Source organism: Cydia pomonella, chromosome 11 (genome assembly GCF_033807575.1).
Source record: "Cydia pomonella isolate Wapato2018A chromosome 11, ilCydPomo1, whole genome shotgun sequence".
Lineage (NCBI taxonomy): Eukaryota > Metazoa > Arthropoda > Insecta > Lepidoptera > Tortricidae > Cydia > Cydia pomonella.
Genome location: NC_084713.1, coordinates 9,373,200 through 9,386,326, shown reverse-complemented (window position 1 = coordinate 9,386,326; position 13,127 = coordinate 9,373,200). Strand labels below are relative to the sequence as shown.

The 13,127-nt window shown below is 35.3% G+C and overlaps 1 long non-coding RNA gene and 2 other non-coding genes across 3 annotated transcripts in view; 2 read left to right on the top strand and 1 right to left on the bottom strand.

Annotated features, from left to right (window-relative positions):
• Positions 1-13,127, top strand: part of LOC133522784 (uncharacterized) — a 155,629-nt gene that overhangs the window by 41,133 nt on the left and 101,369 nt on the right. The gene's annotated exons all lie outside the window — the stretch shown is intronic.
• Trnav-aac (transfer RNA valine (anticodon AAC)) lies at positions 4,454-4,526 on the bottom strand. Its single transcript has one exon. It is a non-coding gene; the product is annotated as a tRNA-Val (tRNA).
• On the top strand, positions 9,342-9,414 carry Trnav-aac (transfer RNA valine (anticodon AAC)). Its single transcript has one exon. It is a non-coding gene; the product is annotated as a tRNA-Val (tRNA).

Genomic DNA, 13,127 nt, shown 5'->3' with positions numbered 1-13,127 from the left:
TATCTACGATATTTCTAACGTCAAAGTGACATTGGTTTCCCGGATCGAGCTGCTTCTGTCAATTATATGACATACAAACGATATCTAAATGAGAACTTACCTAAACCAGAAACTTATCGTTATGGTATCTCATTCTTCGAATCGGGCCTATTGAGGTTTATTCCTCCGAAGTGACCTTTTTCCTCAACTGAGTTTGACCCACTTGTTATTTTGATTAAGAGTTTGGAAGTTTTGAAACTGCTACATATCATAGTGTGGTAAACCTGTGTCAGAAGTAGTAAAAAACCGCTACCGCTGGGATCTTTACACGCGCTCTAAGGCGTTAAAAGCCTTCGACCCGCGAAAATGAATTCGATAAGGTAAACCTTAGATTTATATGGGCAGCCGAGGCCTAAAACAATAATTTCTCTTTGGGCGGATTTACATGCAAATTAACCTTGATGCCAGACTTGGGCGGGTGTCGAAACATGTGACGTACTTACTTAGGTATATTATAATATTTTAGTATGCAATAAAACTATATAATACCACTTTAGATATACCGGGTGTGGCCTGTAACACGAGCAATAATTTTAACTGTAGACTGTACTCCTCAAATTAACCAACATTTGTTCAGTGATTTTTTTTAAATTATGAATTCTTTAGATTTCCTATTTTTCATACAAATTAAATATTATCTTCAATGTACGCTGTCATCAGTGTAATTGACGTTGATTGTCACGCTTTAAACATAACAAAATTCGCAATACATTGCGTCTTAGAATAAACTTAAAAGTGTTCTAAAAATTAAAATAAAAGTTATTTTTAAAAGTTGCTGAACAAACGTTGGTCAGTTTGAGGAGTACAGCCTACAGTTGAATTTTTTGCTCCTGTTACAGGCCACACCGGGTATACACTGGTATTATTTTTTAAATTAAGACATGTCTCAAAATATCTATTGCGATGCTGTTTATCACAAATATATTCAATATAAAAGTATAAATTCAGCAGTGACGTCAGTATCAACAAAAGTAACATGTTTTTAATAACAATTAATAGCAATCACTTCAATAACAATCAATAATAATTACTTATATAACTCGAATGTACACCCTCTTCTAGAAACATATGCGTAACTTGATATATAGATAACTGAAGATTTCTACTGTTTGGTTCATTTTTTTAAAAGACGCCGCCAAATCCTTATACATGTTTGTAGAATCTTTTATTATAGTTACTGCTAAATGGAAAATCTTACTGCAGAATGTTGAATTGTTAAGTACTGGACATACGCACGGGAGGAGACGCGCGGGCGGCGGACAGAGCGCGACGTCATCGCGGCAGGCCGCGAGCGCCGCGCGGCACACACTCGGCTTCACATACTCCACGGGCAACGGACGAATACCGTATTAGTTTTTTATAATTGTTTGGCCGGGATTTATCTGTAATTAAGGCGGAATAAACCAGCCTATTTTTATACAGTCCGCGTTATCATTTCTACGTCCAGTAGGGCCCTAACAGAATATAGTTCTGTTTTATTAAGACTGCGACGACCGTTCAGTGGCGCCTTTTTTAGGGAACTTGTGTGTTCTAATAAACCAATTATTTTATGTATAAATCAGAATATTAATATTGTTGTCCTATTGATTCCCCAACTTTTGGTTGTTTATGTTTTGCTATATCACCTAAATGGAAAAATGTGGCCACCATTTGCCGTTTAGGTGGTAAAGCCACCCTTTATTACTGTAAAGAGGTTCGATATCATACTCGTATCTAATACTGAGCCTATGGTAATAAACTTTAATAATAAACAGCTCTTTAGTATTCGTGTCGCAAGTTAGCACACGTATGATATAAATTCTAAATCTGCGACCGGCTTTTTTATGTATTGGAGCTATTTTCCTAAAAAGGGTTACTATCAAAATCCGAAATAAAGGGGAGTATCAGTTTAAATTTGATCACAAACTAAATCTTTTTTTCTAGAGACTCATTAATGTTAAAATATTTTTTAATTATTGACATCAATAGAGAACTAAAACCTGATTATGTTTTTTTTTCCTTTTTTTTAAGCGCATGTTCGTGGAGATAATTACTTTCAAATTTTAATATTGATCTTAGTGACCTCATTCCATGATATAAAATTCTGATTATTAATCTAAAACGCTCCTAAATCAATTTAATTTCGGTTCAAGTAAACAGACAAGTCAATATTTACGTAGTTAAATAATCAAGTTAACTATTAGGCACCGCCGGGATTCATCTGCTTCATAGACAGATTGGTTTGTAGATTGGAAAATAAGTTAAATAACCAAACATTCAAATTTGTGTGTTTAGGTATTGATTGATGTTTATTTTATGTGAGTTACGAACAAGGATGGATGAGGGGATGATTTTTATGAGTATTGTGTGTTTATTTAGTCACCTGCAATAGGTAATTAACGGCTTGAATACATAGGTCATACTGAGAAATTTTTAGGTACTATGGGACCAACCCCGAAATCGCATTTTGGCTGTCTGACCTTGAAATTATCTTCGGGGGTACATCCCATAGTAAAAGTTGCTCAGTATGACCAATATATTCACCCCGTAAATTATTGCAGGTGACTAAATAAACAACCTGTATAGACGTACAGGTACTATCTATATTCAAATTTCTTTGGTTCACTTTTGACAGATTTCTACACATAGATTACAAACGTACAATTCGTATTATCATTATTTAATGAAACTTTAAACACCATTTGCATTTTTATACCATAATAAGAATAAAACAATCTTGGAAAATATCATTAATTAACATTGAACATCCGTTATATCACGTCAGTGAATATACTTATGCACAGAAAATACATTTCACATTTAATCACAAACAATAATAAATTAGATACAGAATTTTCTACAAACTTAATCATGTATGTTATTACCCAATTAATTAATTTCAAAGTTATGCCAGACCATCCCATTACCCATATTGCAATGCGACAACAAGAAATGCGGTCCCGTTATCCATACTACGGAGATTGCGAACTTCCTTAACCCATTCCAGTTTCCATAGAATTTCGCGATAGAGATCATCTTCCAGACCGGCAGGGTAATTATTTGAAGGGGGCTTGGATGACGAACTTTACAATACAAATGAGCTTTATTATGTAGGTACAGTCAAGATAATTGTAACACTATAATAGTACCTTATTATAATGGATTATGGTGAAGAATGTATACATTATACATTACTAGCGACTTGCCCCGACCGGGTTAAACACAAAACTGTAACAAATTACACGCCTAATCATTTTATTTATAGGTGGAAACTGCATGAAAATCCGTTGAGTATTTTTTGAGTTTATCGCGAACATACAGACAATACAGACGGGTAGACGAGGCGGGGGACTTTTTTTTGTAAGGTTTTAGTATCTATGACCTTAACGGTACTTTTATACATACAGAATAAATTAGAGATTTTAAAATACAATTTCGTACACAAATAAACATGACGCGAAAGCAGACTTATATCTATAAACAGGACGTATATTTAAAAAAATATATCTGCAGTCTGATTACTGCGATCCATACAATATGTATGAAAAGAGTTATGGCAATGAGACGCAACCGCAGACATATTCTCAGAAAATGTCCCAAGAATAATCATTTCTAAATAGTCAGGTAGCTTGTAGGTATGTATAGCGGTTCTCTATTGTTTCCCATAAAGTTTTAAGTCATAATGTATTGTTTGTCCGCATTTTCGTTAGCCATAATTTGGTTTTTCTCAGAAATGCGTAACTTTTCAGGATTGCCATAAAACAAACCTAACCTAACCTATCTATAATATAACCTAAGGAAATTACTGAAAAGTTAACGGTTTCAGAGTAATGACTAATGATAATATGACTATCATTACATTATGACTTTCAATAATTATGCCAAACAAAGGGATCCGATGTATAGCTATATAGCATGACTTACTCCTTGTTTATAAACTCCTGGTGACAGAAAGGAGAATACTTCGAAAGATCCTGGGCCCTGTGAGAAGAGAGGATGGCAGCCTTAGACTTCGCAAAAACGTCGAGATTGAAGATCTTGTGGCTACACCCAATATTGTCGGCGAAACAAAAGCTCACCGTCTCCGCTGGCTTGGCCACGTTTTGAGAATGGAGGAGGATCGCGGCGCTAAAAGGGCATACCTGGGACGCCCGGTAGGGCGGAGGCCTATCGGACGTCCCAGATATCGCTGGGGCGATGCTGTTGAAGCGGACTTGCGCGATCTCCAGGCCGATAACTGGCGGGAGATGGCGCAGGATCGAGACAACTGGCGTGTACTCGTGTCGGAGGCCAAGACTCATTTTGGGTCGCTGCGCCATTAAGTAGTAGTAGTAGTAGTAGTAGTACTCCTTGTTTAGACATTGTAGACAATCTTCTTATGCAGCCCATTAATAATAAAAAATAGCATGCTCTTTTTTTCACAAAAAAAAAACAATGTTTCCGCCCGGGATCGAACCGGGGGCCTTCTGCGTGTTAGGCAGATGTGATAACCGCTACACCACGGAAACTATACGCAGTGCTTACTAATTTAAGCATCTTGTACACGTAACATTCATTTTAGAAAGTAGGGTGAAGGTGAATTTAAATTATCATAGGACTTTGTTTCTTATAGATAATATTCTTTGGTGGAGAAATATAATATAATATATTATAACCGCTGACAATGCATGGCGTGGAGCCTGGGAAAATGTCAACTTTCATGGGACGATATCTTCGATTAATTTAACAGCTATCGGATAAGTAATGTGTCCCATAGACATTAGTGATAATTCCGGAATGGTTCTTTTTTAACAAGCAGTTATCACTTATCAGTAAAAGTCAGAACAAGGTGTCGAAAAAGTTACCTAAAAAAACAGCCCGCTTGTGAAATACTGAAAGCAGTACGTACATGATTTATGATGCAAACAGCGCGTGCAAATGTAATAATTTATTGAGATTAGTTGAGAAACGTTTTCGTTCGTACGCGTTTGCTCCCGCAGGTTTTGATAATCAAAGCAAATTTCAATTAACTTTCAGATTTTTTTAATTCTGTTTTTTTGTGAAAAGAAAATATAGACATTATTTACAATTGGAAAAAGTAGGCCAAAATGGGAATATTTGAAGAAAATTGTTAGTTACTGTATAGTTGAACAACAACGTATGCTTATTAACATTTTTACTGACTGCTTGCAATGTCAACGCAGCAGCGTATGTAAATTGAAGATGTATTATTCACAAATACACAAGATATAAAATAATATAATAAGATATAATATAATGACGACCGGTCTGGCCTAGTCGGTAGTGACCCTGCCTATGAAGCCGATGGTCCTGTGTTCGAATCCCGGTAAGGGCATTTATTTTGTGTGATGAGCACAGATATTTGTTCCTGAGTCATGAATGTTTTCTATGTATTTAAGTATTTGTATATTATACCCACGACACAAGCCTTCTTGAATTTACCTTGGAACTTATTCCATTTGTCCTATTATATTTATTTTGTTTTATAATGTATATTTTTTATATAATTTCTATAAATAATAAATCAGATATATCAAAAATAACAGAATTACATCAATTTGAACAATATCAAAAACCGGCCAAGTGGGAGTCGGACTCGCGCACGAATTATCTAAAAATCACTTTTTTGTATGGGAGCTCCCTTAAATATTTATTTTATTCTGTTTTTACTATTAGTTGTTATAGCGGCAACAAAAATACTTTCAACTGGCTAACTATCAAGGTTCATGAGATACGGCCTGGTGACAGATGGACGGACGGACGGACGGAAGGGCGGACAGCGAAGTCTCAGTAATAGGGTCCCGATTGACCCTCAGGGTACGGAACACTAATAATATCCGAATTATGAATTCACCTGCAACAAATAAATATCCTAAAACGGGTTACTGTACCCATACAAATAATAACTTTGACCTTTTTATAAATACACAACGTTTTATTAATTAAAATAACTTTGACCTTTTGTAGGTCAAAGTTACCCCAAGTTAGGTTAAAGTTACCACAAGTATTGCCAAGAACAATAAATATAATTTAATAAATTACTATTTGAAAACCCTTTTGTTTCCTTACATGTTACAATCTATTTAATTAAAAATATAAACGTTTTCAGTAAATAATAGTATTTCAGATCAATCGCTGTATTTCAGTAGTTTCCTTTCCTGTGACAGAGAATTATGCTGTTATTCAAATTTATGTTATTCTCTTATTTTTGGATATATCAGGTTAATTTACTTATTTTAAACATTATGTTTTAAAGAATATTCATATTCACTTGGTACCTACGCATTGTTGAATACTCTATTTAGTAGTTTTTAATCTAGAGCACTATATATTGTGTTTTTTTACACGTTTTTTAAATAATTTTTAGACCAAGTAGTGAAAATGATATTGTGTTTTATATATTTGTTATCTACCCACAACGTCCTTTATTCGATTCCCTATATTATAAATATATTTAAAAGAAAAAAAAACTTTGTACTGCCGACTCTGTAACGCCACAGTTACGACCCCCACCATTTTCGCGCTTGTTAGCTCATAGTATATTTGTATCAGGACATCATACTGAATGCACTGATACCAAATATACCCACAACCGAGATGACTTGGACGCAGAATAAACTACTTGGGGCATATTTATGTACCTACCTATGGTGAATATTCATTAAATTGTGTATACATATTTTCTATAATGTCAACACCCTGGGAGGAACATGAGGACTACGTTTGTATAGCAAAGCGGTGGTCCTCTACCGTCTTAAACATACATCCTTTTAGCCGCCTTTGTTACCACTCTAAAAAAATAAGGATGTAGGTACGAGTTTTCTTTATTTCTAAGACATTCCGCACCATTCATGTCATTCATCCCCCGAGGAAGGTTTTCACTGATCGGGACCTCCTTGTCTATTGTTCTGCATTAATTAGAGTGACGAGATTAGACTTTGTCACATGACACTGATTGGCACAGTCTAAAGGCAAGTACGGCTTGTTTTAATGACAAGAGGGTGATGTTATGGTTATTGCGATTAATATTTCTGAATATAGTGATTATAGAACGTAGTGATTATATGCTCTTTGAATATATCGAAATGTCACTGTGTTTACTGACATGACATTTGGATTGTATTATTATATTTTGTATAATAAATGTACGGGACATTTGGATATACTTATTGGATTAGATGGATATATTAGGTGGAACCGGAAAGTGCAGTGTAGGTGGTCTCCCAACAGGGGTTCGCAAAAAGATAAAGTTTGTTAGAATTGCATTAATTTGAAAAGGAACACTTATTGGTGCGCGTAACCAACCTGATGAAACGATTCAAGTTCGCATCAAAATAAGAGGCAAACCATATAAAATGATGAAAACAAAATTGGCATCCTGAATCTTAGGCCGCGGACTGGACGCACGCGGCTCCCGGCGCGGCGCGACAAGCGATAAATCAAAACCATTCATACATATATTGCGCTCTCAAATCAAATGGACGGCCTTTATTTACCATTTGCCGTGCCAATTCATACGTTGCTGTATTTCGGCTGATATGATGATGATAAATCATAGAAAGTGGAGGTGTGCATATAGGGAAAAGTTTGTTTTTACTGGACGATCTCGGATACCATATCTTCGTAAATATATTCTACCTTCTTATCAAAAATATTGATTACAAAGAAATACACAATTTTATTATCAATACTGTTGACTATTGCATTAACAATATCAGTATAATTTACAACTCTTTAATCAAGTTACCTACATATCTTTATGACCTCTCGGTATTATTGTAATCTCAAAACAATATCAAGTGTATGTAATGTATTTCACATGTTTGTATGTCGTATTTCGTTAAGCATTTGAATCAATATGGCAAATAAATTTTAACCCAGCAATGAAACTGTTGCGACAAGTATTCAATTATAGTAGTCTACTTTTTTTTTAAATTAAATAAAGAAATATTACGGGACAAATGTACACAGATCAACCTAGTCCCACAGTAAGCTCAGTAAGGCTTGTGTTGTGGGTACCTACTATATAACGCTATGTATAATATACCTATAGTTATATACAGGTTGTAAAAAAATATGGGCCCTGGAGGAAAAGTACCTTAAAATGAAAAATATTTATTTCGTAACTTATAAGTAATTTTTTTACATCTGTGCCGATGCCTATTTTTAAGTAATGAAGATACTTACTTGTATTAAGAAGCACCGCTCTCCCGTAATGGTAACTTACAATTTTGTGAGTGTGTGTGTGTGTGTGTGTGTGTGTGCGTGCGGGCGCGTGCGTGTGTGCGTGCGTGCGTGTGTGTGTGTGTGTGAGTGTGTGCGCGACAAATTCAACAAAATAGATGTCCTAAAAGTTGCTTAAAACAAATAATAATAAGTAGTTATTTGATTAGCTGCCCATTCAAGTACTAAATTTTCTCGTGTAAATAGTTACATAAGTTAGTGAGGTTATTATTGAATCACGAAAGACTTCCGAGCAGAGGTATACTAAACATAATTGTGCACAGTGCCATCTATCGGGAAATTGGCTAACTATGTAATTTGCGCGATCTGTATGTATGTTGGTTTTTCAGGGGTAATTCATTATTATGTGAATCGATTTGAACTATTGTTGTTTAATTTGGAAGATGGTGTTTTTATTGTAATCTCATAGAAATTTCAAGTATAGCAAACACCCGTATTAGTAATGTTTGTCATAAGGGGATAAGGATGGTATTTGTTCGATATTTTCCTTCATAACAATTATAAAAAAAATGGTTTGTACTCGTAATGTTCAATTTGAGCTCTTTCAAATGATGCCCCACTTAACCTAGTAAGTAGACTTTAATTTTGCCCCGTCTTTATATTGGACAAATTCCATAATTAATAAAAAAAATACACTACTATGTATCGGGATAGCGTTGTTTTTAACTATTCCAAATTTCAATTCGATAGCTAAAGTTGTTCTCGAGATATTTAGCACTGAGACAGACAGACGGACGGACAGAGGGACCATAAGGGGTCCTTTTGTAACTTTTTGGTACGGAACCCTAAAGAGATGTTTTCATTAGAATATATATTTACGCCTGTAAATAGATAACGAAATTTCGTAGGATTATGTTTCGTACATAATACTAGAGTCAATAAACTAGATAATTTAGATATTATAAATTATTTCCATTTACCTAGTATGAGCGGATAGTAAAATGACAGGAGTATTTATGCATTCTCCAATAATTCTCGACTCACGAGAGAAGATATGACGTTTTTAAAATTACCTGCCTACCCCGTCTGCTTTCACTGATATATTGCTACTGTTTGTTATTTTGGCAGCCCCTGATATAGTTTCCGTGGTGTAGCGGTTATCACATCTGCCTAACACGCAGAAGGCCCCCGGTTCGATCCCGGGCGGAAACATACATTCTTTTATGAATGTGGTAGAAGCAGGGAACAATGTTTAGTTTAGTAATTTAGGTTGGATTTTATCGATAACTTAGGCTCTGACTAATTCTTATCTTGGTTCTTTTTATCGTCATTCGGCTGACCTAAAGTGGAAAACCTTTTCTTAGAGTTGACTATTGAAATTATTCTATTTTAGAATGTGGTCATAACATGATCTCGAAATACGAAATCTTATAATTTCAGATAAGTTATTGATACTTCAGTGCACCGAAGTTAACCTTCGTCTTAGAAAATTTGACGTTGATTCATCTCTTCATATTTGCAGGAATCCAGCAAAATCGGATATGGGAAACAGAAAATGGCTCAGAACAGAACCGAGACACAAGAAAATTTCATTACATACGGACGGATAGGTGAAATTGTATTAAGGCATGTAGATGATAGGCATGAAATCGTCCATCTGAATTGGTTAATACTTTATTTCATTTCATTTATTTCCCACATATAAGCTTACAGTATTTCACCAACACGCTTACATGGTATACAATAAGAAACTTAAAACTAAACAGTTGTACATAACATGCATAACACAGACAAAAATATAGAATTGAAGAGAGAAAAATGTCAACAAAATTATTAATATAGTTAAGTAAATAAATCACATATGAAAATTACGAGTATTACACAGATTAAAATGAATGTCACTATCAATATTTATTAATTAAATACAATGTAAGTTTACAGTGTCAGACCAATTCACTTACATGCTAGGAAAACATAAATTATCAAGAATAATAAATTAATAAAGCTGAATCAAAGACATGCAAAAATATAAAAATCATGCGCATAAAAATGTCAAAACTAATTAAAATTGTCATTTTACTTACACTCTAAGAAAACAAGAAAATAAATAAAAATCAAAATCAGGAATATGGTAAAACAATATAAATAAAATAAATTAAATTAAATGTCAAAACAGATTACATAATTACCTTATACAATGTCAGTCAATCAAATTTATGAAAATTTAAAAATATTCTACCAATTTTGCACAAGTGTGTTAGTCGATCGGCGAACATGTCAGCGTCATCGTGCCGAGTGAGCATCAAACGAAGCAATGATAAAGCACGCGTGGTAGGTGCGTGCCTCGCGAAACACGTTCAAGCGGACGGCCGCAGCAACACACACGGCCGGCGGCGCGGAGCAACCGCCCCGTCCACATCCCGCGGTACCCTCCTAGGAACCAACAACCCTATCTTCTCTAACACCTCTGGGCTATCAACTTGGTGGTGAATGATTGAGAGATAGTGCACCAGGAGCAACAACTTCCGCCTCAATGCGAGCGTGTCAAGCCCAACCATCCCCGAGACAAAAATGGAAGGGTAGAGGTACGGGTAATATCCATAGGCTTTTTTATACAACCAGCGTGAAAATTTCCGTTGTATTTTTTCAAGCATTAGGGAATACTTGGCCTCATATGGATCCCAGACAACCGCACCATACTCCAACTTACTGCGCACGTATGAGTTATAGAGCACCTTAGCCACTCCAATGTGAAATTGCTTGGATATTCTCATCACAAATCCTAAGGTCTTACTGGCTTGCTTGCCAATACTAACAATATGCGAATGAAAGTCAAATTTACTGTCTAATATTAAACCCAGATCTCGAATTTCATTAACTTTCTCCAAGGAGGAACCCGCTAAGCTGTACTCCGTTTGGAGAGCAGAACGTTTACGCGAGAAAGTTATCGCCTTACACTTTTTAACATTAAAGGGAAGTCGGTTTCTCTCACTCCACTTGGCAGCAGCATCAATATCAGCTTGCAACGCTGCACTGTCGCTAATACTACGAATGCCTTGGAACAGCTTCAGGTCATCAGCGAAAAGGAGACAATTAGCAGTACTGATTGTGTCAGGCAAGTCGTTAATCATAAGAAGAAAAAGAGTGGGCCCCAGGGTACTGCCCTTTATATAGGTTTTGTAGATTTTATCAGTGGCAATAAAATATGTCCTGGCTCCTGGAGTTGCGCTCTTATCGCACTTCGGAGTACTTAGTGTAATTTACAAGGTTAAAATCGGTACCTGCATAAAAATAGCAATATGATAGTTTTTTTTTTTTGCCGCTACTGTACTAGACCGACATTTGTACTTTCAGAGACGATTGATCTGCATCGCACACCAATATAAGTAGTTTATAAACACGGGAGATCTCTGGTTGTTAAAGATTTATTTTTAATTTTATAACAAACATCCTAATCTACAAACTTTCACTTTTGTACCTATACTATTTCTATGATTTTCGACAGCCTTGAATATCAAATATGCAATACAGGAAGTACCTAGTACAGCTGGCACATCACACGCCTATTTCTCACTTAGTCGGTTAAGGCCGTCCTTGCGGCGGGGCGGGGTCCCAAATTCCCTGATGTCCTTATCACTCGTCCACACACTACTTATTATAGAAAAACATGCAAGAAAGAAAGAAAAAAAATAGAAAAGAAAAGAATTACGACGTTTCTATGCAATAGGGTCATGGAAAGTACGTATTTAGTAGTTTCATTGTTTTAGAATTGTTACTTGATAACCAAAATCCACGCATAGATATACATATTAATGGTTAGTAATAAATGCTTATATCGTCACTAGTCCATTTTAACAAAAGAAAAGAAATTATAGTTAGATTAAAATACTTATATACCTACTAACAAATCGATGTATCATTTTATTCAGTATTTCATTTGTTAACAAGGACATAACATACTCAGTTTCGACAGTTTGTTTTATTTGTGTTAGTAAAAATGAAAGTACTACGTATCGTTTTATGCGTGCTCTAAATTATTATTTTTACCGCACCCAAGGAAGTCATTCATATTTTTTATAATTATATGTCTCTCTAGGGGATTGAAGATTCAATTGGATGATGACAATACGTCTACTTTCCTTTATAACTAGTACACTTAATATAAGTAAGTATATTCAATATAATGAGACCTATTAACGCTGTTAAAATTATTTATTTTATCCATTATACACGAGAATGGAGTTACCTTTATTACACGCCCGAAAGCTCGTAAATACTGTGCGCGTTATATAAGCCATTAAGCAAAAAATAATGGGTCAGAAAATAATTAACCTGCACCTTAAGGACCTACTTAAAAGTAGGTGACGTTGAGTTTATTGCATAATAATTATTACACGTCAGAGGGTAATGAAATGACAATGGAATAGATATTTGCCATAAATTTCCAATATACGAATAATTATTTAAGTATGCAAATAATAATGTCAAACTATATTGAATATACTAATTAAAGGCCGGCAACGCACTTACAACCCATCTGGTGTTGAAGGTGTCCATGGGCGGCGGTAATCGCTTACCATCAGGTGATCCGGCTGCTCGTTTGCCTCCTCTACCATAAAAAAAGTGATAATAATATCTTTAAAAAAACGAGAAATATAACCTCACGAACTTACATGATGATCGCGAACATAAAAAAATGTAGACCGTTTTATGGGACAACAAATAATTATATAAACCGATCTATGGCACCATTATTCAAATGTGTCAAATTTAAAACCCGTTAACTGCGCGTTAACTATCTCCAACGATATGCATCTGGGCTCGTTAAAAGTTGGCCCGCGATACGGAGTTTGCCCTCCTTTGAACAGAGATAAAAACTATCATGGAGGTGCGTACTTCGCACAATGCGCCGACCGATCGACTTT